This window comes from Eptatretus burgeri, chromosome 7, assembly GCF_056783735.1.
Source record: "Eptatretus burgeri isolate ZD-2024b chromosome 7, Ebu_testis_v1, whole genome shotgun sequence".
NCBI lineage: Eukaryota > Metazoa > Chordata > Myxini > Myxiniformes > Myxinidae > Eptatretus > Eptatretus burgeri.
In genome coordinates this window covers 87,946,269-87,971,120 of record NC_140967.1, presented here as the reverse complement: position 1 = coordinate 87,971,120, position 24,852 = coordinate 87,946,269, and the positions used below count along the sequence as shown (strand labels likewise).

The window sequence follows — 24,852 nt, the reverse complement described above, 5'->3', positions numbered from 1 at the left end:
CCAATATATATATATATATATATATATATATATATATATATATATATATATATATATATATATATATATATATATATATATATATATATATATATATATATATATATATATATATATATATATATGTGAGAAGTTCATTGTGGTGTGCGAGGGTGAGAATAAACTGGTCGGTGCTGACCTCTGAGTGTTTGAACTCACAAGGGAAATAAATTGTTCTTTGAGAAAAGTACTCTTTTGTTGTGGAAAGTGAATTAATCGGTGTCTTTTGATTTGACTAAAAGGATTTACAATTAAGTCGGTGAAACGGTTAGCTAAAAGCAGGAGAATAAAATGGAATTCCAGAACAACTACAGAATTCTACAATGATCACAACGAAACTTCAAAAGTCAAGATCAAGCCGAGAATTCCCCATCAACGGTGAAGTGAAGATCACCGTGATTTTTATTCAAATGTTGGCCACATGGGTCGAAGGACTCACCTCGTGTTGAGTGGCCATGTTGTCCCAGTGTAAGAATGTGAACCCTTCAGGTTGAAGAGTGCCATCAAGCTTATGGGCAGAGGTTTTTGCCAGGCATTGGGGAGCCACTAAAAATATCTCTGGACTTCAAATGAGCGGAATATTGCTCACCTGGTCAACTCAACTTTTTCTCTCCAAATGTACAGAATCCGAATGTGAAGTATCAGTGATGTTTAAGGTGGAATGGCGAGCCATAGTAACGCAACGCATTCGTTTTTATTTTTTTTCAGCAGAGGAATGTGATTGTAAACAAAAACAGGGTCAGAGTATGGGGAGTTGTGCAAAATATGGGGGAAGAAAGAGTGGGAGAAAAAGAGGAATGGAGGAAGTTTGAACAGCCGCAGGAGAGACTTAATGAAGAGGAGGGGGTCATGTGACGGTTGTGGCCTGGGGTTGGACTTCCTGCACCCCCTGGGGGAATGGTAGCACACACACATAGATATTATTTATTTATTTCGTGTTCTCTTTGGTGTAAGCTAAATCGTATCAATGTGATCAATATCCGTTGTGCATGTGTAAGCAGCATAAGTGTCTGTTCATTTCCCCTCTTTCCATCCACCTCTTTATCTCTGTCTTTCCATCTCTTCCGTTTTACACCATTCTCTTCCATTCCCTTCCATTCCTCACCGTTCACGTTCATTGCTCGCCTGCTCACAAACCCGTTCACTCATTTGCTCACATGGTAGCAGAATAATTGCGAGGCCCGGCATGAGTTGAGACAGAAGTCGCTCAGGTAGAGGTTGTTTCGACCCTTTCATGCGCCCACCACTTCGCGTGACATGAATGAGGTATGGCAAGGACAACGGAAAATAGCTATTGAGGGGGAGGGGCAGGGAATATACCCAGATCAGTAGCAACATCTCTCGCTTCAACAAACGCCTGAGTGAGATCAGAGTTTTGAGAGCTTGTTCCCAGAGACATTTTCCACTTTTCGCTTCATTCCACCAGAACAGATTTTCAAACCTCACTCGCCACACTTTCTCTTCCATCTCACGTCTTCCTCATTTTCACACGCCTTTACTCACATCGCTCCAGTGTTGTATTTTCCAGCGCTGCCTTCGAAACGCCAAAGCCTGCTAATATTTACACGGAACGAGCTGTCCTGAGGCCGCAGAACATCATGCTGGCCGGCCAGGTACCAACTCGGGACCTCAGACCAACGGTTCAGTTGCAAGGGTCGGCACGATGCGCGACTTTGGGCAAGATAGCTTCGAACAGGAGCGATCTTAGGTGGGGTGAAGGCTCGACAAAGTCCCTCAAACTTTTTCTTATCAACCTCTTCATTCTCTTTCTCCCTCAACCCAATCTCTCTGTGTCTTCCTTCTAGATCCAGTATTGTAATTGTGTATCAAGTGATTGTTTACAAGTGCTCCGGGGTTGCGGATGATCGCGAGAGGGGTAAGGGAGAATGTATATGTGTTTATAATATGCTTTACATGTATTTGATATGTGTTCAACTTCTTGTAATTTCATGTATCACTTTCCTCACCATTTTCTGAGGTTAAAATCCCCACCCTGCCATTTGCTCTCCTCTACATTACTTTAATCATTCCTCCCATCATTTTCCCCGTCTTTCAATTCCCTTGCATGCTGTGGAGTAAATTATTCAAGTGTTGAATGTGTCCTGATTTATCCTGCATTGTGTTGGTCCGAATAGCATTCCCGGTGGGCAATATTGGTCTAAGTTCCCAATGGTAACGGAAGCCCACATCAAGCAGCATGCAACATTGCTTCACTCGGCCAAATTAACCGCCGTGTTGTCGCAAGCACGATTCCCCATCCGCCATGCTTGATTCACTGGTTCGGTAAACCCACTTTGGGCGTGAGGGTCCGGCCCGAGTTGAGGGTTGCAGTTGGAGTTTGTGGTTTCTCGGGACATGCCGTTGTCTTGGGGATATCCAGAGGCGATGTCCATTGGAATATCTACAAAATAGAAGTTATCGTGAAAGAAACCAATGTATGCAAAGAAACTCATGTTCAAAGAGCATCAGCAGCAATAATCAGGTGTCACATGTCAGAGGTAGAATTATTTATGATCATGATTAAACGGAGTGAATGTATCAAAGACGATATTTAAATTATCTTTTCAAGCTTCCAATGCCATTACATTACCTTGTTGAAGACTTGTATCCAAGTCATTCCAGAATTTGTGTTTTGTGGACACAAGAGATTTTTGTGTGAAAACAGTTCTGGTAAAAGGTAAATGAGGGATTTTCACTCTGTCTTGTTGGAATAGAGTGAATTTGGTTGTTTCTGATCAATAAAGATTCCATGGCATGAGGTAACACATCGGTATTCAATTGAAACATGAGCTTACCTAAATTAAAATAAAAAAATCATCACCTTTCAGAACCTTTTTGTTGAGAAATAACACATCAGTGTGAGAATGAAAACCAGTATTAGTAACAATTCTGAGTGATCGTTTTTCAATCAATAAAATTCTCTCCCGATCGTTATTTGATACATTTCCCTCCTCCCCCCCCCCAAGATAAAATTCCAGAGTTTAAATAAGGGAGCATCAGGGTAGAATATGACAGGTAATACATATACTGGGAAAAAACCCTTAACTTGTTAATTATACCAACATTTGGTGAGAGAAATTTGTGTCGATAGTCAGAATATCCTTTTGATGATAAATTATGATCAATGAACAAGCCAAGAAATGTAGTCGGGTCAAGTCTGTCTCGATGTATAAAATTAACACCAATATGTCCAGGAAGCTCTGTAATTGAATTGCTAACAAGCACTTAGTTAATTTAATCTACATGAAGAGAAATTATATTTGCCCCTATCCAATCATGAACAAGTTTGAATTCACCTTCTGCTGTGTCAACAAGGACATGAGGGTCTCGATGTGATCAGAAAATATTTCAATTGTCAGTGAACAATATAAATGACGAGATGGACAAGATGTGTGTGTGTATGTGTGTTTGTGTGTGTGTGTGTGTGTGTGTGTCCTCCATCTATCTATAATTCCAGCAATCTGTGTGTGTGTGTGTGTCTGTTTGTCTGTCTGCGACCGCCGTTTCTCGACGACCGCCGGTCTGATCTCATTGAAACTTGCCATGAATATTGCCGGGGACCCGCGGATGTGCCTTTTTGAGGTTTGATATCGATCGGACGAGCGGTTCCCAAGTTACGGCCATTTTATTGCTTTTTCAGTGTTGAAAAGGTGTATATATGGCAGCTGAAGGTGTCGTTCCACCTTCTCACCTTATCATGCCATTTGTTCCCAAATTATTAATAACTGTCCTATATTGGCAGAGAGCGTTGTGGGGGCGTGGAGGAGTTGTGGTAGTGGTGACGTGATTGTGGCTTCATATGTTACGACTCGCCCACTCGGGGCCTGTAGCACCAGTAGCGTCAGTAGCAGCATGTGCTGTCATTAGCAGTGTCCTGTAGGTCGTGTGCCTGTAGAGTGCATCGAGTACGTAATAAAGCGGGAGTTACGGGCATCGTACGCCCACCCTCTCGCTCGAGGAAATAAAGCGGAGTTGTGCTATCCTCCGGCTCGTGTCTGCCTGCTCGCACCTCTGCCACGACACTACACATTGGCGACGAGGATGGGATGTCCGGAGCCTCGATGGCCAGAGCACGACAGGTGATCCGGAGGTCCGTGCGGTGTACCAAGCGCCCACGATCGCACGCACAGTCTTCGGTGCGGGTCGTGGTCAAACGTTGCAGCGCGGCCAGTCGGACGGCGATCTGACCACTCAGGGACATCTGCAGCCGGTACGAGGCAACCCCAGCGACACGGGGCGAGACCTTCGACCGGTGTGAGGTGTTGTGCATGACGTACGCTTTATTGCCTCGAGCGAGAGGGTGGGCGTACGATGCCCGTAACTCCCGCTTTATTACGTACTCGATGCACTCTACAGGCACACGACCTACAGGACACTGCTAATGACAGCACAGGCTGCGACTGACGCTACTGGTGGTACAAGCCCCTAGTGGGCGAGTCGTAACATATGAAGCCACAACCACGTCACCACTGCCACAACTCCTCCACGCCCCCACAACGCTCTCTGCCAATACAGGACAATAACCAGACGACCACCGGTCCGATGGGATTGAAACTTGCCAGGAATATTGCCGGGGACCCGCGGATGTGCCTTTTTAAGGTTTGATATTAATCGGACGAGCAGTTCCCAAGTTACGGCCATTTATCTGTCGACCAAAATCTGCAAGAGAGGGGGACGGGAGAGTGGGGGCTAGAGAGAGGGGGGAGAGAGGAAGGGCGAGACTAGGGGGAGAGAGGGGGGCAAGAGAAAGGGGCGAGAGAGGAGGGGGAGAGAGGAGGGGGAGAGAGGAGGGGGAGAGAGGAGGGGTGAGACCAGGGGTGAGAGAGCGGGAGAGAGAGGAGTGGTGAGACTAGGGGTGAGAGAGGGGAGAGAGAGGGGGGCAAGAGGGAGGGGGTCGAGAGAGAGGGGGAGAGACGGGGGAGGGAGAGGGGGTGAGAGAGAGAGAGGGCATCACAATTCAAGAGAGGGGGAGAGAGGAGGGGGCGAGAGAGGAGGGCGAGAGAGGAGGGGCGAGACTAGGGGGAAGCGAGGGGGGGGCGAGAGAGAGGAGGCGTCACAATTCTTCTTCGTTTGATATGACGTCACAATTGACGCTGGGGACCTGAGTATGTTTCCCAGGTGTTTCCCAAGTTTTGGCCATTTATGATACGGTTGGTCCAATCTAATTGAAATAATGCCCCAATCCAGTCGTCGTTTACGCACCGACGGGCCCGCCCCGACGGGCTCGTACTAGTCACTCCAAAGCCATGAAACCGAGCGGCCCAAAACTTTACATACATCCTGAGGGAACTCCAAGGGAGTACATGATTGAAAACTGGAGATATGGGCAAACTCCAACACCCATTTTAAAGATAATTAACGGCTTACCTTCATGAAAGGCTTATCCTTGATCAATCTGACTTCATCTTGGAGGGGTCTTTTGATTCGGCCCACTCAAAAAGCCTTGCCTTGGAAACATGATCTACTCTCATGTTATTTTCTTCTGTCAATTTGCGAAGACGAGCTTTCAACATGAGGTTGTCATGAAGGATACTTAGTTCTGATGTACATGAAAAATGGGAAAATGATGATGATTCCTGATTTTAAAGGCGATGACATATTTGTGAATATATTGTCGACTCGTAAATACAACGTGACACTTCACTTATTACATCACGAAGGATCATTGATGTAACAGTCATACAAAGGTCTCCGCCAATCGGAGGTAACAGGAATTCATTCATACATATATATATATATATATATATATATATATATATATATATATATATATATATATATATATATATATATCTATATATATATATATATATATATATATATATATATATATATATATATATATATATATATATATATATATATATATATATATATATATATATATATATATATACATAAATATACATAATGGAACCCAGGAAAGGGGTGGGAGGTTTCTCGGGGGCCGAGGTGAGAACGAGAGTGCACATCGAGCAGGACGGTATGTGTGAAAGGAGACCTCACCGTAATGACGGAAATTCTGACTCGAGAAATTCTACCTTGATGACTCGGGAAATTCTACCTTGATGAATTTTTTGATTGTGAATTTTGTTTTTTTATTTCTGTGAATAAAGTTAACCTAAAATCTCTTCTCCTTTTAAATCATATAATGTACAAGTCAAAGGAATGGTGTCTAAAATATTGTTATGAAAATGGCTCCGAGGGTATTACAAATCTTGCAAAAATTTCAAGTGTTTGTGCATTTGTTTGTTGCTCTTTCACGCATGAACCAAAGCACCCAGAGGCTCCAAATTTTGGGTGGATGCACGTGAAAATCTGGGCGAGGTTTTATAAGGGGACTCATGTTGGCCTTGAAGGCCGTTTTGAGACGAAGGGCCACGATAAGGTGCATATTGGGATGTGGGGTGAGGAAGTCCTCAAAAGCTAACCACCATGAGGCCAATAACGCCAAAGTTTTTCACTGTCCAACACATCCTGAAACCCCAGCTTTCTTACAAATAGTCATAAATAATTTCAAGTGACAGTACTTTTTCTCTCGGCAGTGCTGGGAACATGTCCTTCACCATTCAAAAAAAAAAAGAAAGTTTGAACTCTCAAACCTTTCTCCCGACTCCAAATCCTGGTGGCATCTAATCAAATGTGTTTCTGGTGTATGTACTCCCTCCGTCCCCTCCATTACCTCAAATGGCCGCACTGCTGATACCGCACGTGAAAAGGCTGAATGCCTAAACTTGGTGTTTGCATCGAAATCTTGTGTCCGAAACCCATCGCTTTCTGCACCCACCGAACACAGTCGCATCCAGTGGAGAGTTTGCTGTCAAACCTCGACTCGGATTCTGCAACCGGTCCAGACGGCATCAGCCCACGTGTCCTAAAAACCTGCTGCTCTGCTCTTGCTCACCCTCTCTCTGTTCTATTCACCCTCTCATTTGCTGAGTCATCTGCCATCTGCTTGGAAATCAGCAAACATTAGTTCCCCCACCATATTTCCACAGGGCGTTCAAGATCCGTCAACCACCCCCTTCTGGTAAAACGACCAAAATCACGAATCACTGCTCACCTTCACTCTTTCATTCCTCTTTTTCCCCACCTTTGGAATAAACTCCCACACTCTGTTCAATCCCATTCTTCCCACCAGGTCTTCAAAACAGTTGTTCACCACTATCTTTTATCCACAACCTCGATCATTTCTTCCCCCGTGAACCCACCCCAAACCTATCTTCTTCAAATTCCCTGCTTTCCTTCCTGAAAATCACTGAAGTCTCCATCTTGTATACCCCGTGTTCCCTGCCCCATCCCTCACCCTTCCACAGCACCACAAAGGCTAAAGGGAATCCCCAACGGAGCACCGAGGCCAAACACCAGTGTTGGTGAGGTTGAAATCAACTTTAATAACACACACGACACAACGTGCCCGGCTCGGCCAAACCTTCCACGACACAGCACCCCTGTACGGTAAACCCGTGCACCACGCTCGCACGACGGTTTAAACCACGTACTCTGCTGGCGTAACCACTTTTTCCCCCTTTTTATACGAGGTCATTTATGTACTGTCATGCTTGGTGTTATAAATGAAGAAAGTAGGTGACAGTACATGGCTTAAAATACTGAGGCAGAGTACACAAAGTTAAACAAGGATAATGGTCACTTAACCTGGAGGAGGTCACATAAATCATGTACCAGTCAGTCAGATATACTGAGACCATCACCGGGTCGACTGCCCTCCGGTCTCGGGGATTATTCTGCCCCATGACAGTTTCTGCAAGCATTGTGACCACAATATGACTCTAAGCATCCAAAATAAAACCCTTGAAGTGTTTGGGCTGGTAACGTACACGGTTGGAGCGTCTTGGTGTCCAGACGGTTGGGGACACCGTTGGATGTTCCTCACACATGTCGCCGATGGCTTTGGAGTAACCAGGTCTACAGGTGTCAAGCCTCAGGGATGCATCAGAACCTAGATCTGGTACCTGGCGACTTGGGATTGGGAAGGATTCAGCACTGTCGGCAGGTGAAGACAGCTCATAGGGGATGAATGGGGGGTCTGGTGGTTTTCTTGCTGGTTGGAGGCAAACGTCCTCGGTTTGTTGTGCAACACCATATCCCCGATTGCGAGGGAGTGGGAGCGTATCCTTCCAGTAGTCTGGGACTTTGTAGCATTCAGACTTTTTCACTCGATAAGCTGCACTCCTCAATTGGGACCCCACAAATTTACGTATGTTGCACCAGGGTCCATCGGTGGCATAGACGAGGTAGCGGTTTCTTGCGCATGACTTGTTACGATCAGAGTACAAATAGATCAAATCACCGACTTCCACTGACACATTGGGCTTGATGGAGCCCATGGGTGCCTTCGACTTCTCACTAAGGGGGTGGTTAACGGAATGAAGATGGTGTTGGGTTCGTATCATTTGGAAGTCCGAGAAAGGGATTTGTTGATTGGTGAAATGATCCCGCTGGCACATCTCTCGGGCTGAGAGTCCCCGTGCACGAACTCGTGAGTTCATACTGGCGGTGGCCAGTGCGAGGGTTAGTGGAGTTACTGGTCCTCCCATCGACTCCTGTTGTAGAAGTTCATCTTCACATTCACGAACTGCCTTCTCGGCGATGGGATTCTTGTTGGGATTTTTAATGCGACCAATCTCGATGCACATCCGGTGATGTTTAGGGAAGCTCATCGTGGACCAGACGTGTGAAGCCGGGAGCCGGATCGGTGCGGATGACAGCAAGTGGTCCATCCAATGGCCGGAGCTCGATGCATAAGCGGATCAAGTTGTCGCGGAGAGTGATGTGTTGTTCATTCTCCACAATGCACGATGTAGTGAGGGAAGTGGAACATTTTCGCAATATAAGAACTTACCGGTGATTGCGTTTGATGATATCCTCTGCGAAGGATAAACCAACAGCACCAGGGGGTTCTCCAGTGGACTGTTTGGTAATGGTACGAGGAATGTTGCGCAATGCAGCACACTGGTGACACCTCGAGGTTACCTGATCGATTGCTCTGTCCAAGTCAAGAGCATAAAAATAGCAGTGAATCACAGAACTGAGTTGATGACGACTCGGGTGATCCAGTTGAATGTGTAATGCTGTTAGTAAGCCATTGACTACCTGACGTGTGACAATAATGCACTCACATGCTGAGGACAAGGGCTTGTACCGACGGACTACAACTAGGCCATCTTTGGAAAGTGACGCAACCTGGAGGCAATGTTTGACATCCTTGATGTTGGTTGTTTTCTTCGATGGGCGGGTGCTCTGACTCAGGTGGGCACGAGTCCGCCTGAAGTCAGCGCACTCTGCCTGAACTGCGATCCAGGCAGTTCTGTTGGTGAAGGGCAGTTTGGTTCGGCTGGAAATAATGTCTTGGGCTGACACCTGCAGGACTACGGCCTCCTCCTCGCGTCTAATGAATGCACAAATCAACCAGAAATTAAGCCAGAATTAAGCCAGAAAACAACATCTTTCTCATCTCAAGTCTGAACTCTCAAACCTCTCTCCCTCCTCAAAATCCTGGTGGCGTTTAATCAAATCTGTTTCTGGTGTATGTTCCCCCTCCATCCCCTCCCTTACCTCAAATGGCCGCACTGCTGATTCCACACGTGATAAAGCTGAATGTCTAAACTCGGTGTTTGCAGCTAAATCTTGTGTCCCAAACCCATCACTATCTCTACCCACTTTACCCAGTCGCACCCAACTGTCCCTGGACTCTGTATCCTTTTCTCCTGACAAGGTGGAGAGCTTGCTTTCAAACCTCAAGTCAGATTCTGCAACCGGTCCAGACGGCATCAGCCCACGTGTCCTCAAAGCCTGCTCTTCTGCTCTTGCTCACCCTCTCTCTGTTCTATTCACCCTCTCATTTTCCCAAGGTCATCTGCCATCTGCTTGGAAATCTGCTAACATCACTGCCCTGCATAAAAAGGTGCAAAAACAGATCCCTGTAACTATAGACCAATCAGCCTTCTCCCAATCATCAGCAAGGTTATGGAATCCATCATCGCTTCAGACATGAAATCCTTCCTCTTCTCCAATGGCTTGATTTCCAATCATCAATTTGGTTTCAGACCAGGTCACTCTACCCTAGATATGCTGCTACTGCTCTCCCATCAATGGATGGAGGTCCTCAATGCCAGACAGGAAATCCGAGCCGTATCCCTGGACATATCACGTGCTTTTGACACAGTCTGGCACCCTGCCCTACTCACCAAACTCTCTGCCCATGGTATTCAAGGCCATCTCCACTCATGGCTCGCAGACTTCCTCTCCTGTCGCAGTCAACGTGTGGCCCTAAATGGAGTTCTTTCATCCCCTCTTCCTGTGCAGGCTGGAGTTCCTCAAGGTAGCGTTCTGGGCCCTGTTCTTTTTCTGGTTTTCATCAATGATCTCTCGGACTCTCTGGAAAATCCTCTATTTCTCTTTGCCGATGACTCAACCCTCTGCCGTACCATCTGTCATCCCTCAGCCCGGCAAGCAGCAGCTTCTTCACTCACTGCAGATCTGGATAAAATCACAAACTGGTCCAACACGTGGAACATGTCTTTCAATCCAGACAAATCTCACACTCTCACTATGTCTCTTCGAAAGGACCGTTTACAAAACCCCCCATCCACTTTCTCAACAATCCTCTGGAAGAAGTCTTTTCTTTCAAGCTTCTGGGTCTCACTATCTGCCATGACCTTTCCTGGGAAAGTCACATTTCCAACCTTGCCTCAAAAGCCAGTCGCCGACTGGGAATCCTCCGTCGTGCAAAGTCCTTCCTCGGCCCTCTTGAGCTCCTGACCACTTACAAAGCTTTTGTCCGTAGCCTGATGGAGTACTGCTCTCCCCTCTGGGCTGGTGCTCCTGCCTCCCACCTTTCTCGACTTCACGCTGTCGAAACCAGGGCTTTTAAGATCATTGGCATCTCCCGCAATGAAGCTGAGTCTTTGGGCCTCTCACTCAATCACCGCAGGTTGGTCGGTGGTCTTTCTGTCTTCTACCGACTCCTCTCCAGCCTTGCCCCCCTGCTCTCTCTGCGATTTGTCCCAACCACATTTCCACAGGGCGCTCAAGGTCCGCCAACAACCCCCTTCTGGTAAAACTACCAAAATCACGAATCACTGCTCATCTTCACTCTTTCATTCCTCTTTTTCCCGCCTTTGGAATAAACTTCCTCACTCTATTCTTTCCCATTCTTCCCTTCAGGCTTTCAAAACAGCTGTTCACCACCACCTCTTATCTTCCCCCATCCAAATCCTCGATCTTTTCTACCCCCGATAATCCACCCAAGCCCACTTCCTTCAATTCTCCTGCTTTCCTTCCTGAAAGTCCCTTTAATGTCCATCTTCCCCTCGCCATGTTCCCCGTCCCATCCCCATCCCTCTCCCTTCCACAGTTCACCTGTGTCTGTTCCCCAATGTTTTGTCCCTTCCACTCCCGCCCCTCTTGTCTCATGCCTCCTTGCTGTGAGTTGTGTGTTAGCTCTCATACGAGCCTCGACCAAGGTATACAAAAAAAAAAAAAAAAAAAAAAAAATTTGACAGGAGGAGTCGGTGCAGTCTGGTGCATTGGGGCTGGCAAAATCGGATGGGGCATTGGCGGATTCTGCGAGGTGTCGTACGGTCGCTTGATAACGGCTGACGGTGGACAGGAATGTGGATAGACGAGGGCTCGCTGAAAACTCGCCACGACAGAGTTTCTCATACACTTGTACGCACAGCTTGCTATCAGTGAGGATGGATGCATGATGTTTAGATAGGATCATGAAGGGACTGAAGTGTTTTACTGATACTGCAATGGAAAAGGCCTCCATTTCACATGGCAACAAGGTAGGTTGGCTTCCGCGTAACTTTGCGCTAAAAAAACCCGCAAGGTGAGGTCTTTCATTGCGCGTGATGTGTAGAGTTGATCCAATGCTGTGTTTTTTGACAGAACCATCCATCACGATCCATAGATGATCACTTGGACGAGGAAGAGTAATTGTACGAGCTGACGAAAAAGCAGCTTGAGCTCTGTGGAAGGCAGAATGTCACTCATCAGTCCACACAACTCTGTCCAATGATTGGCACCCAGCCACATCATCCAAGGGGGATAAGAGAGCGGAGCAGTTGGGGATAACACGAGCGAGAACCTTATATGCCCCGATAAAGGATCTTATTCCCTTGACCTTCTCAGGAGCCGAACAAGTCGAGAGTGCAGCCACACGGTGTGGGCTGGCCTGGATAGTACCATTAGACCAGATCCATCCTAAGATGGTGGTGCTCTTTGGACATAAAACTGTCTTCGTCGTAGAGAGGCGAAGTCGTCATTTACGCAGAGCCTGCAAAACCATTCTCCAGTTGTGGAGAAGTTCGTCCAATGTGTCACCACCGCAATAGAGGTCGTCAGCGAGTTTGGCGACGATCCCCTTCTCTAAGAGATCACCAAGGACGCGACACATGAGTTCTTCGAGTGCCGTCTCTGATCCAGGCATACCCATAGCGGATTACGTATACACACGTATTCTCCAGAAGGGTGTGGCTACACCACAGTACTTCATGGACTGGCGAGATAATGGGTTTTGGTAGAAGGCACTCGTAAGGTCGGTTGTAATTAGATACTTCCACTGTGCAATTTTGCGGAGGATGGAATCTACGTTTAGCATGAGAGAGGGTTGGGGCTTGCTGTGTCGGTCCACATCAGCAAAGACTGTGACTAAGCGGAACCCGCCTCTGGGCTTCTTGATCAAGAATGAAGGATTCAGGTTTTCTACAGTAATCCCCATGTCCTCAGGGCGAGCAAAGACTCCAAGTTTTTCTCGTTCATCAAATTTCTGTGTAGTTCAGGCAGTTTATCTTGCGTATACTGTGGTAGACGGCCTTTGCGTTGTGAAGGCTGAATGGGGCCCATGTTAACAACAGCCTCAAAGGGGCCTGCAGCACCATTGTAGCCTTGGAACACTGGGTCAAACACATCATCATACTCTTCAAGAAGGGCACAAAACTTTGATCGTGTGTCAGGAGCGAACATGTTGTCAGGGTCGAGGGTGACAGTCGAAGAGAGTCCTGAGAGTGAAGTGAGTGTGCGTTTTAATTGGGGGGGGGGGCTGGTCTCGGTATAGTCATCTGGGTGTTCTTCGGGTATGTACACAGGGCGGATTTGGCAAAATTGCTCATGTCGTTTGAGAACTCGTGGTTCGTTAGTTAAATTGGGGATCCGAACCTTCCCGCTGATGCTACGGATGACACTCGGTGGGGGCCAGTACTCAATGGGTCGCAGCGACCTCGCACTGGGGGCATCCGTGCGAGGTTCGAGTGCGAACGCTGAGTCGATACTCGACACGTCACATGGAAGGACCATTTCGATGAACTCACCGGGCCACAGAGTAGTTGTGTGAGGTGGGGCACGTACGACATGAGCTCGGCGTACTGCATGGCGATTAAGGCTCCCTTCCTGAGAACCATAAATGTACGTGGTGCCGTCACCCAGGATAACTTGATGCTTCGCAAGGCGGATTGAGATGTCATCAGACACCATGAAAGGTGTTCCTGCTAGTACTTCTACGTCAAGATTTTCGACAACCAGGCCCTCAAACTGAAATTCCCTTCCGTCACGAGTCAGTGTCAGTCTGGTCTCACCAACCACTTGAAGAGGGGAAGACCCATCAGCCTGACGAGTGAACTGTGCACTCTTCTGAATCTTGGCTCCAAACCTCCTTGCAGTTGCCTCACGAATCAGGTTACCCTTGGCCCCACTGTCGATGGTAACTCGGGTTGTGTGGTGGCCATGGAAGGTGTTGAGATATGGAGACTGGAGAGTCTGGACACGCGTGATAGTGGACAGTTCTGTATCGTCTATGTTATTAACTACCTTGTCCATATGAGCATATGTTATGTCTCCAGACTCGTAGTCCGACTCTTCAGTTATGTCTGCCACATGGCGTGCTCTGGCGATGTACCGACGATCTCGTTCGGGGAGGAAAGGACACTCACTGAGGAAATGACCGTAATCAGTGCGGCGTACTTGTTTTCAGAGGGGACAGGACTTTGTGAGGTTGTTGGAACGAGTCCCCAAAAACACTTGACGAGGTTTTGACGATGATGGGAACGATGCCGGGCGGGGGACCTGTGGTCGAGACGTTGAAGTGTGCAAGGACGTTGTATCTTCAGCAGCATGGAGCTCATCTCATAGTGAGTCAAGCGCCTGGGATATCTCCGGTTTGATGGAGGCGAAAGTGCGGGACCTGAGTTCAGTTTCATAGCGTTGTTTGACGAGTCCGGGGAGTCCACTGTGGACAAAGCGAAGCCATGTGAGCACAATAGAGTTCTCCAACGAGGGAGATAATTCCTCATCTTCCGTGATCGCCTGGTAATCATGGAAGATGCCGCCATCTTGTCGAAGCAGGTTATCCTCCACAAACGCCATCAGGCGATGGTAATCAGTCTTAATGGCGCTCTTCGGGGTTATGGCGTATCGCCGCAAAGTCAACGAAGTGTGCTCCTGTCGACTGGAATCCAAAATGTTGTCGAATCGATTGCCATATGTTGACTACAGAGGTGGAGTTTCGGACTATGGTGTTGCGGATATCACAGGGCAGTAGTTTGCAATCTGACCCAGCACAAGTTCCAGTACGGTGACTTTCTGTTGGGCAGAGTGACGCTGCACACCGGGGACATCCTCACCATCATCCACAAGTCCACAAAGAGGGAACGCTCTGCTCTTCTTCTCCCAGGTGACGTCCTCAGTGAGGAAGGGAGCAAAGTTGGGATCGAGTGATAAAATATAAAGAAAATTGTCTCCATTTTTCGAATGAGTTCATCGTTTCACTCTTGCTAAGTGACCACTGCTTCGGTGCGCGGTGTGTGGTGTGTGGTGTGTGGTGTGTGGTGTGTGGTGTGTGGTGTGTGGTGTGTGGTGTGTGGTGTGTGGTGTGTGGTGTGTGGTGTGTGGTGTGTGGTGTGTGGTGGCCATTTTGACGACGGGCACATTGTACAGACGATGTTTATGACACAGCTACAGAGTGAGCAGGTTGGCCGCTCACCTTCGTGTGAGGTGCGATTGGGGTTCGAAGATGGCTCTCGGAACAGGGACGTTCTGCCATCGCCGTCTCCGGGGTGAAGAGTGCGTGGAGTCGGATCACGACGCTGTCACCACGTCACGATGGTTAAAGGGAATCCCCAACGGAGCACCGAGGCCAAACACCAGTCTTGGTGAGGTTGAAATCAACTTTAATAACACACGATACAACGTGCCCGGCGAGGACAAACCGAGCACGATACCGCACCCCTGCACGGTGACCCCGTACACCACGCTCGCACGGCGGATTAAACCGTCCTCAGTGTTCCCCACCCCCATTACACCGCCCTATGTTCCGCCATTCCCCTACACCGCCCTATGTTACCCCATTTCCCCTACACCGCCCTATGTTACCCCATTTCCCCTACACCGCCCTATGTTACCCCATTCCCCTACACCACCCTATGTTCCCCCATTTCCCCTACCCCGCCCCATGTTCCCCCATTCCCCTACACCGCCCAATGTTACCCCATTTCCCCTACACCGCCCTATGTTACCCCATTCCCCTACACCGCCCTATGTTACCCCATTTCCCCTACACCGCCCTATGTTACCCCATTCCCCTACACCACCCTATGTTACCCCATTTCCCCTACACCGCCCTATGTTCCCCCATTCCCCTACACCGCCCTATGTTACCCCATTTCCCCTACACCGCCCTATGTTACCCCATTTCCCCTACACCACCCTATGTTACCCCATTCCCCTACACCACCCTATGTTACGCCATTTCCCCTACACCACTGTATGTTACCCCATTTCCCCTACACCGCCCTATGTTACCCCATTTCCCCTACACCGCCCTATGTTCCCCCATTCCCCTCCACCGCCCTATGTTTCCCCACTCCCCTACACCGCCCTATGTTCCCCCATTCCCGTACACCGCCTTATGTTCCTCCATTCCCCTGCACCGCCCTATGTTACCCCATTCCCCTACACCGCCCTATGTTACCCCATTTCCCCTACACCGCCCTATGTTCCCCCATTCCCCTACACCGCCCTATGTTACCCCATTTCCCCTACACCGCCCTAAGTTACCCCATTTCCCCTACTCCCCCCTATGTTACCCCCCTTCCCCTTCCCCCCCCTATGTTCCCCCATTCCCCTACACCGCCCTATGTTACCCCATTTCCCCTACACCGCCCTATGTTACCCCATTTCCCCTACACCGCCCTATGTTACCCCATTTCCCCTACACCGCCCTATGTTCCCCCATTCCGCTACACCGCCCTATGTTCCAAATCACAACTTTGATAAACAACAAACTCGGTTTTCACAACGAAAAGTCTCAAGCTTTGTAAACGTAAAAACTTTCAAAACCTAACTTTGTCACTCAGACCTTGACTTCTGTTGTTTCTCTCGCTCAGGATCTTCTCAAACTCTTTGGCACTTTGCTAAACAAAATGTCCCCAGATAACTATCACCACCTTCTTGCAATGATCATGGCTCTAAACATCACGTACAGACATTTTGAGAGAATGGTTCAGATGATCGTCTGTCAAGCTATTGCCATGCCCAAACATTCAGCGGTCTATGCAAGTTTATGCCAACACCTCACCAAGGTGAGGAGCTTTAAACACCGATGGAGGTCACATGTTGGAATATCCTGGGCTTATTGAACACTTTTGCTCTTTTTCACATTCTCAGACCCTTCTACCCACCATGTCACCACCCTGCTTTGTCTTTCACAGATTGAAGTACCAATGGGGGACACAGCCAGAACATTTGAGACCTTTCAGCAAATTTTGCTCACACATTGTGAGGAGGAGTATTGCAAGAGTCTTGCTGGAATCAGCTGCATATGCGACATCAAGAGCGTTGAAGCCTCCAGATTGGTTAACTTGGGAAAATGGGTGATAATTGAAAAATTGTCCAAAAAATGGGAATTTTGATCACACTTTACTGACGTGGTCTTTGAACATTTCTTTTTGTCCAGGTGAACGAGGATGAACTGTGCACCCTCTTGATATCCAGAAAATGCTCCTTGGGAATCATCCGATTCATTGGGGAGCTCTATAAACTCGGTGCCGTCAACACCAACACCATCGTGCATATTCTTGCCAAGTTGCTCAGAGATGGAAGAAACCAATCTGTGGAATACATCTGTTGCATGTTGAATACCGTGGGAAAGGAACTTACTTCTGACTTGACGGATAACGTGGTAGATATAATATTCTGATCTATGACAGACATGTTCAATTCCACTTGGGATTTTCATGAAGATCCATCACATAGCTTTTCGTGTCAATGACTTGCCAATTATTTTTGTTCCTCAACAGATGGATGAATATTTCCACCATTTGGAGTTAATTCTGAACGAAGGAAAGTTGTCGGCTCGCATTCTGTTGATATTGCAACGATTTGTGTTTCACCGCAAGGTAAATGCCTCACTCTCCCTTTTCTAACCACAATAACCTTCCTGCCACAGACATCTGCAGACTATTCAGTATATCCGACTATCCGTGTCAACCCATGTGTGACATGTCTTTCCTTAAACAGCGCAACTGGGTTCCATTGAAACAGTGAAGATCCCTGAACACCAGCTGAAAAACAAAGGACCGGAAGATGTCGATCAGCACGGTAGAACACCAACATGATTGTGGACTGTATGGTCTCGAAAAAAAACACAACCTCGAGGCCCACCCCCTCACCTTCACAGGTTGTCTGAACTGCTTCCAGATTCAGTCTCAACTCACCTGAGCTGAATCTAGTTTCTGTCATCGTGGAAGATCGTTGATTGTTGCATTCTTCCTTCCACCCTTCAATCTGTGTCTGCATATCATATTCAACTCAGAAATGCTCAACATCTCGACCTCCTTCGGTGAAACACTCAAAAGTACAAAAATTCCATCATTGCTTTTTTCACCGAAATACTTAATTCTGTTCTGAGGATGTTTATATCAATTACATGTTTCATATTGGTTTGAATTGTGTTTTTGTTATTCCCCGCCGCGTGGCGGAAGGGGGATATTGTTCTCACCCGGTCGTCTGGCTGTCCGTCCGTCCGGCTGTCCGTCCGTCCGGGCGTCAACATTTATAGCTGTGAGTGTGATAACTCATAAACTGTTTGCCATATCGATTTGAAATTTGGTTCACACATGTACCACCTGAAAAGGAAGAACCCCATTGATTTTGTACGTGGCCGGATCCAAGATGGCCGACTGGGGCCGCCATTTTGAAAAAAATGTTTTTAGTAATAAATGGAAAACCGCTTATCTGATTTTAATTATTTTTGGTTACTACGTTCCTCACCCCTGGGGAACTTTTTCGAGATGATGAACAAATGGTGTCTTGTTTCCAATTCTCCTCCCTCATTATCTGGAATATGGATGACCTTTTTCATTCAATGGCGGGGGATTCCCCATCTCTGATGGTATATTTTTGTCTATGATCTTGTTGATTTAGATTTGTTTAAACATAATTTTTCTTGCAATTTTGATGTCAACCTTGTATCTTTGTATCTATCAATCTTCTGTTTGGCTTTACCAAGGATGTTTTCTTGAAAAAACCGAAATGATGATGATGAGGATGATCAGCTCACCGTAAACAGTCAGTCGACTGAATTTCCTCCAAAATGTCAGCTCACCTTCACCGATTGGCGAAACTGCCTCCACATTGAATCTCAGCTCAACTGAATCTCGTTTATGCCACCAGTTAGTTCACTTCAGTCAGATGTTCTTTCTCCAAAATCTCAGCTCACCTTAACCAGTTGGCTAAACTGCCTCAAGATTTGTGTCTTACCGAAACTTAACCAGTCAGCTGTGCTCAATTTGGTTTCTCTCAACAACTCACCTTAAAGAGTCCACTGAACTTCCTCTAATATGTAAGCTCACCGAAACCAGTTGGCTGAGCTGCGTCAAGATTCAGTCTTACCTCAAATTTAGCAGTCAGGTGAAGTGCCTCCAAATACACCTAAATTCACCTTTCCCAGTCAGCTGAGCTGCACCTCATTTCTGTACTCGGCTCACCTTCAACAATGCTTAACAATCTCATGAGATAATCCGACAAGGTATCATTCAAAGGATTCCTCTTGATGTGGAAATGGCTGGGAAGAGGCGGAATGAGAAACGGAAACGGGAAGATGATGAAGGTTCCAGTGAAGAGCACAGTATTGACCAGGTAATGTAAAACCAGGTAATAAACTTTGAATGATTCCATAGTGATTGTTCATTTGATGGTATTATCTGTGTGAGCAAACAATGGCTGATATTTTATAAAATGTACAAGTGAATGTTTACAGATGCTGACAGGAAACTTCATGTCCCCTTCGATACGACCACGTGTGCTTGATATTGTATCCTTCATGTGAAGCACATTTTACATGGCACTCGACGTTTGTCACCTAAGAATCATCATCTCCTCCACTGGGTGTTGCCTCAAAAACCATCAGAATGAAAACATTAGTTCCATTTGATAATTTTGTATCGACATACAAAACGCAATTCCCCAAAGCACGTTACATCCGACATACAAAACGCAATTCCCCAAAGCACGTTACATCCTACGTATGAAACCCAATTCCCCAAAGCACGTTTTGACATCAATTTGATGTGGAAGTGAAGGTGTTGATTGCGACATCGACCTTTTGCATATGAAAACCATGTGAGTCAGGAAATTGGCCCAGGTGTTTGGAAACGTTTTTGGAACAAACAAACAAACTCATTCTTACGTATCGAGATAGTGTCATTGCATTTCACTGGTAATGTGTGGAGAATGATGATTGACGTGTACAATGTGACAGAACAGAGAGCCAAGTAAATGTGGATGAAAAGGAAAAAGTACGTAAAGTTGGTGAATACATCACAGTGCTTTTGTAATGTTGTTATACCTTGCAGGAGAATCTCAGGAAAAGAAGGAGTGCACTCATCCACAGAATTGCAAGAGGATTGTCAGATCTGGGATGAGAGGAATATTGAGGTAAACAAGATATTTTGTGTCAATGTGGAACACCAGATATTTTTTAATGTTCACGTCTGGTTAAAGTTTCCCTTTGTCTGGCAAATTCCCCATTTTGTTATTTACAAAGTGTAAGCCCCAATTTTAGATCCTCATTTTCCTTATGATCATTTTTATCATGATGCATGATCCTCGTTTTTGTCTGAAAGGGTCCTGCCAACCCTTTTGCCATTCCATTTGATGTGTGCGTGTGCACATTGCTGCCTTGATTCATATTTCTTGGACCTGTTTTTGTCGGATGCCCTTCCTATCACAAATTGGTCCCACCAGATGGATGTTTTTGTGACATTCCAATCATCTTGAAAGCCTTGGTGTCCTCAGCGTTAAACTGAGCAAGGTGTGAGGCAGGGGTGCCAGCCCAGACGTGAGAGCAGTTCTCCATCAAGCTGCGATTGAAGGCCTTGTCATTTGTCAAAAGTTGTACGGGAGGAAAAATAGAGTGCTCGGCCCATCGTTATGGAGAGATGCCAAGACTTGCCATGGTGGGTGAAGTTGGTGATTTAGAACCATGATAGTGAAAATGTTTAAAATGTAGAAGCAATTGTTGAATTGTTACGGCTGTGACTATTTCTCCTTGACAACACACATGTATGAATTTCTCCCACCCCCAGCCCCCACCCACCTCCCCTCCACTGAGCTCTAAGTTCACAGTTTCTGGGCCTTCTGCAATGAAAAGGCCAGCACAAGGACGTCGACGACTCACCATCGCTGCGAGACGATCCATGCTTTTTGTTCATTGAAGTGGACCACGAGGACCAAGAGGACTCCCATATTCCACAGTCACGTGGTCCCACCACCAATATGTTGCTATTCACAGCAAAGAGAAGGCCATCGTGCTTTTTGTTCATTGAAGGAGGCCACGTGCATCAAGAAGACTCCCACATTGAGTGGCCACGTGCTCCCACCAATATGTTACCATGAACGGTGTTGGGGAATATTCCTCTCTTAGAAAAGAGACCTTTTGCTGTCTCTCTTACTGGGTTAAAAGTTATGTGCTTTTTGCCTCTTCATAATCATTTATTAAATTGTAAAAACCTATAACCAACGGTCTTATCCTGTCACCGCGTGTGCACTCCTGGACGTTTGTTTAATTCCCTCGAAGTCCAAGGTGACTGTTATGATAACACTGTACCTTTGATATTAATTCTGTTTTTGCTGTCCATGTCTGTGTTCTTTTAACCTACATGCTTATCCAACCCCCCCCCCCCACTCTCCCAATGTGTATATATGTATATATATATATATATATATATATATATATATATATATATATATATATATATATATATATATATGAGTGAGAAGTTCATTGTGGTGTGCGAGGGTGAAAATAAACTGGTCGGTGCTGACCTCTGAGTGTTTCAACTCACAAGGGAAATAAATTGTTCTCTGAGAAAAGTACTCTTTTGTTGTGGAAAGTGAATTAATCGGTGTCTTTTGATTTGACGAAAATGATTTACAATTGAGTCGTTAAACGGTTAGCTAAAAGCAAGAGAATAAAATAGAATTCCAGAAGAACTACAGAATTCCACCGCGATCACAACGAACCTTTAAAAGTCAAGATCAAGCCGAGAATTCCCCATCAACGGTGAAGTGAAGATCACCGTGCTTTTTATTCAAATGTTGGCCACATGGGTCGAAGGACTCACCTCGTGTTGAGTGGCCATGTTGTCCCAGTGGAAGAATGTGAACCCTTCAGGTTGAAGAATGCCATCAAGCTTATGGGCAGAGGTTTTTGCCAGGCATTGGGGAGCCACTAAAAATATCTCTGGACTTCAAATGAGTGGAATATTGCCCACCTGGTCAACTCAATTTTTTCTTTCCAAATGTACAGAATCCGAATGTGAAGTATAAGTGATGTTTAAGGTGGAATGGCGAGCCATAGTTATGCAACGCATTCGTTTTTCTTTTTTTTCTGCATAGGAATGCGATTGTAAACAAAAACAGGGTCAGAGTAGGGAGAGTTGTGCAAAATATGGGGGAAGAAAGAGTGGGAGAAAAAGAGGAATGGAGGAAGCTTGAGCAGCCTCGGGAGAGACTCAGTGAAGAGGCGGGGGTCATGTGACGGTTGTGGCCCGGGGTTGGAATTCGTGCACCCTCTGGGAGAATGGAAGCACACACACAGAGATATTATTTATTTATTTCGTGTTCTCTTTGGTGTTCGCTAAATCATATCAATGTGATCAATATGCATTGTGCATGTGTAAGCAGCATAAGTGTCTGTTCCTTTCCCCTCTTTCCATCCACCTCTTTTTCTCTATCTTTCCATCTCTTCCGTTTTACACCATTCTCTTCCATTCGCTTCCATTCCTCACCATTCACGTTCATTGCTCGCCTGCTCACAAACCCGTTCATTCATTTGCTCACATGGTAGCAGAATAATGGGGATGCCCAGCATGAGTTGAGACAGAAGTCGCTCAGATAGAGGTTGTTTCGACCCTTTCATGCGCACACCACTTCACGTGACATGAATGGGGTATGGCAAGAACAACGGAAAATGGCCAGTGAGGGGGAGGGGCAGGGTATATACCCAGATCAGTCGCAAAATATCTCGCTTCAACAAACGCCTGAGCGAGATCAGAGTTTTGAGAGCTTGTTCCCAGAGACATTTTCCACTTTTCGCTTCATTCCACCAGAACAGATTTTCAAACCTCACTCGCCACACTTTCTCTTCCATCTCACGTCTTCCTCATTTTTACACGCCTTTACTCACATTCTCCAGTGTAGTATTTTCTAGCGCTGCCTTCCAAACGCCAAAGCCTGCCAATATTTACACGGAACGAGCTGTCCTGAGGCCGCAGAACATCATGCTGGTCGGCCAGGTACCAACTCGGGACCTGAGACCACCAGGATTCAGTTGCAAGGGTCGACACGATGCGTGAATTTGGGCAAGATAGTTTTGAACAGGAGCGATCTCAGGTGGGGTGAAGGCTCGACAAAGTCCCTCAAACTTTTTCTTGTCAACCTCTTCATTCTCTTTCTCCCTCAACCCAATCTCTCTGTGTCTTCCTTCTGGATCCAGTATTGTAATTGTGTATCAAGTGATTGTTTGCAAGTGCTCTGGGGTTGCGTTTGATCGCGAGAGGGTCAGGGAGAATGTATACGTGTTTATAATATGCTTTATATGTGTTTGATATGTGTTCAACTTCTTGTAATTTCATGTATCATTTTCCTCACCATTTTCTGAGGTTAAAATCCCCACCCTGCCATTTGCTCTCCTCTGCATTCCTTTAATCATTCCTCCCATCGTTTTCCGCTCTTTCGATTCCCTTGCATGCTGTGGAGTAAATTCTTCAAGTGTTGAATGTGTCCTGATTTATCCTGCTTGTGTTGGACCGAATAGCATTCCCGGTGGGCAATATTGGTCTGAGTTCCCAATGGTAACGGAAGCCCACATCAAGCAGCATGCAACATTGCTTCACTCGGCCAAATTAACCGCCACGTTGTCACAAGCACGATTCCCCATCCGCCATGCTTGATTCACTGGTTCGTTAAACCCACTTTGGGCGTGAGGATCCGGCCCGAGTTGAGGGTTGCAGTTGGCGTTTGTGGTTTCTCGTGACATGCCACTGTCTTGGAGATCTCCAGAGGCGATGTCCATTGGAATATCTACAAAATAGAAGTTATCTTGAAAGAAACCAATGTATGCAAAGAAACTCATGTTCAAAGAGCATCAGCAGCAATAATCAGGTGTCACATGTCAGAGGTAGAATTATTTATGATCATGATTAAACGGACTGAATGTATCAAAGACGATATTTAAATTTTCTTTTCAAGCTTCCAATGCCATTAACTTGTTGAAGACTTGTATCCAAGTCATTCCAGAATTTGTGTTTTGTGGACACAAGAGATTTTTGTGTGAAAACAGTTCTGGTAAAAGGTAAATGAGGGTTTTCACTCTGTCTTGTTGGATAAGAGTGTATTTGGTTGTTTCTGATCAATAAAGATTCCATAGCATGCTTCACTCGGCCAAATTAACCGCCGCGTTGTTGCAAGCACGATTCCCCATCCGCCATGGTTGATTCACTGGCTCGGTAAACCCACTTTGGTCGTGGAAAATGATACACATCGGCATTCAATTGAAACATGAATTTACCTAAATTAAAATAAAAAAATCATCACCTTCCAGAACCTTTTTGTTGAGAAATAACACATCAGTGTGAGAATGAAAACCAGTATTAGTAACAATTCTGAGTGCTCGTTTTTGAATCAAGAAAATTATCTCCCAATCGGTATTTGATACATTTCCCTCCCCCCCTCTCCCCAAGATAAAATTCCATAGTTTAAATAAGGGAGCATCAGGGCAGAATATGACAGGTAATACATATAATGGAAAAAACCCTTAACTTGTTAATAATACCAACATTTGGTGAGAGAAATTTGTGTCGATAATCGGAATATCCTTTTGATGATATTGTTGTGGATCTGGAAGGGATGAGCACACAGACATTCAGGTTCCTATAGATTAGTTATCTCGGTGAGTACGTGTTTTGTAGTTCGTCCTTTTCCCTTGTTGATTGGGTAAATAAAGGCGCTGCGATTTGTATTAGGAAAACCCCATCCTCAGCGACAGCCGCAAAATGCCCATTGGTTGTGGACACGCTGAAGAACAGCACAAGCCCTCAGCTCCCGGCGTCCCCCGCACGCTTAGTCGGGGAAAGGTGAAGCCCCCACCCACCAAGCCCTCTGCTCCCGGAATTCAGTGCACGCTCAGTAGGTGAAAGGTGAAGCCCCCACCCACCAACCCTCTGCTCCCGGCATCCTCCGCACACTCGCGTGGGGGGGGGATGGAATGAGGCAGCCAACACCGACAGTTGATGA

At 46.3% G+C, this 24,852-nt stretch overlaps 1 long non-coding RNA gene across 1 annotated transcript; it reads right to left on the bottom strand.

Annotated features, from left to right (window-relative positions):
* Window positions 1–714: 714 nt before the first annotated feature.
* On the bottom strand, window positions 715–15,272 carry LOC147023723 (uncharacterized). The gene is made up of 2 exons (XR_015060359.1): window positions 15,041–15,272; window positions 715–2,440 (listed from the first exon to the last, which is right to left on the bottom strand). It is a non-coding gene; the product is annotated as an uncharacterized LOC147023723 (long non-coding RNA).
* Between the last annotated feature and the right edge of the window lie 9,580 nt (window positions 15,273–24,852).